General features: G+C 44.4%; 1 pseudogene; it reads right to left on the minus strand.

Moving 5' to 3' along the window:
• LOC135532461 (neuronal acetylcholine receptor subunit beta-2-like) overlaps positions 1-2,500 on the minus strand; it is a 26,417-nt pseudogene that overhangs the window by 12,387 nt on the left and 11,530 nt on the right.

The raw sequence follows: 2,500 nt of genomic DNA on the forward strand, positions 1-2,500 counted from the left end.
ACCTGCTGGCTCTTGTTAACAGCAGGACGGATCAGTTTGTTATAACGCTCTGGACTCAACAGGTAGTTCACCAGGCGCTCCTCTGCATTCTCCGCTCCTGTACCTGGACACACACACACACACACACACGCGTAGACACACAAAGAAGACACACACACAGAGACATGCATAAGTATACATAGATGCACACGAGAGAGAAAGAGAGAGAATTACACGCACAAATCAACCTCTGAAAGCTGGTTTCTGAAAACACACACACCAGCCTCCCTTGACTCAACAAGATACAAAACACACTTTCACACACACCAGCTGTTCACCATCTGAAATGTGCACACGGCCACACGTCACACACACACGCACACGCACACACACACACACACACACACACACACACACACACACACACACACACACACACACACAGGAGATAGTTTAGGTCCCCATAGTATCACAGCTATTTTATCTGAAAGGAACACACTCACAGACAGAGCGTCTGCTCAAACACAGACAAAACACTCTGGCTCACAGAGACAGATAAATGCCTTATAAAAGAGGCAATCTGGGATTCAAACTACAATAAAATGGCCACTTTATTTTGCTAAACTGCTGAGGGGAGGGGCAGGAAAAATAGAACCGCTCTCAGATTCATAGACAAAGATATGGATGCAGGGACTGACCATCCACGTGATCATAGTTTTATAACGTTTTGAAGCTACAAGCTACAGTGTTTGTTTACAAACAATGGAGTAAAACAAGCTTATATATGGGTTTTGATAGGTTATGAAGGTTGAACTAAGCTCAAGAGACATTTATAAATTATATTCTTCAATACTTAATGGCTATATACCATTAATTTCTAAATTAAAAAAAATAAAATCCCGGATTGCCCCTTTAACTAACAGTGGTTTGTTGGCAGAGAGTTTGAACTCTAGAGGACTGACACACTGTAGCAGCCATCACGGCCCCTCCAGACATGCGGAGAAGGAAAATGTCAACATACACACACACTCTCTCTTACTGTGTGTGTGTGTGTGTGTGTGTGTGTGTGTGTGTGTGTGTGTGTGTGTGTGTGTGTGTGTGTGTGTGTGTGTGTGTGTGTGTGTGTGTGTGTGTGTGTGTGTGTGTGGTGTGTGTGTGTGTGTATAAAAAGCAGAGACACAGAAAGACGACTGAAAGAGAGAGACAGACACAGAAAGAAAGAGACAGAAAGACAACAGAAAGAGAGAGACAGAAAGATGACGAAGAGAGAGACAGAGGACAGAAAGAGAGAGACAGAAAGACGACTGGAAGAGAGAGACAGAGGACAGAAAGAGAGAGACAGACACAGAAAGAGAGAGACAGAGGACAGAAAGAGATAGACAGAAAGATGACGGGAAGAGAGAGACAGAGGACAGAAAGAGAGAGACAGACACAGAAAGAAAGAGACAGAGATACAGAAAGAGAGAGACAGAAAGACGACTGGAAGAGAGAGACAGAGGACAGAAAGAGAGAGACAGACAGAAAGAGAGAGACAGAGGACAGAAAGAGAGAGACAGAAAGATGACGGGAAGAGAGAGACAGAGGACAGAAAGAGAGAGACAGACACAGAAAGAAAGAGACAGAGATACAGAAAGAGAGAGACAGAAAGACGACTGGAAGAGAGAGACAGAGACACAGAAAGAGAGAGACAGAAAGATGACGAAGAGAGAGACAGAGACACAGAAAGAGAGAGAGACAGACACAGAAAGAGAGAGACAGAGACACAGAAATAGAGAGACAGAGACACAGAAAGAGAGAGACAGAAAGATGTCAAAGAGAGAGACAGAGACACAGAAAGAGAGAGACAGAGACACAGAAAGAGAGAGACAGAGACACAGACAGAGAGACAGAGACACAGAAAGAGAGAGACAGAGACACGGAAAGAGAGAGACAGACACAAAAAGAGAGAGACAGAGACACTGAAAGAGAGAGACGGAAAGATGTCGAAGAGAGAGACAGAGACACAGAAAGAGAGAGACAGAGACACAGAAAGAGAGAGACAGAGACACAGAAAGAGAGAGACAGAAAGACGACTGGAAGAGAGAGACAGAGACACAGAAAGAGAGAGACAGACACAGAAAGAGAGAGACAGAGACACAGAAAGAGAGACAGACACAGAAAGAGAGATAGAAAGACAACTGGAAGAGAGAGACAGAGACACAGAAAGAGAGAGAGACAGACACAGAAAGAGAGAGACAGAGACACAGAAAGAGAGAGACAGACACAGAAAGAGAGACAGACAGAAAGAGAGAGTCACAGAAAGAGAGAGACAGAGACACAGAAAGAGAGAGACAGACACAGAAAGAGAGAGACAGAGACACAGAAAGAGAGAGAGAGACACAGAAAGAGAGACAGACACAGAAAGAGAGAGACAGAAAGACGACTGGAAGAGAGAGTCACAGAAAGAGAGAGACAGAGACACAGAAAGAGAGAGACAGACACAGAAAGAGAGAGACAGAGACACAGAAAGAGAGACACAGAA

This window comes from Oncorhynchus masou, unplaced genomic scaffold (genome assembly GCF_036934945.1).
Source record: "Oncorhynchus masou masou isolate Uvic2021 unplaced genomic scaffold, UVic_Omas_1.1 unplaced_scaffold_1859, whole genome shotgun sequence".
In the NCBI taxonomy this organism is placed as follows: Eukaryota; Metazoa; Chordata; class Actinopteri; order Salmoniformes; family Salmonidae; genus Oncorhynchus; species Oncorhynchus masou.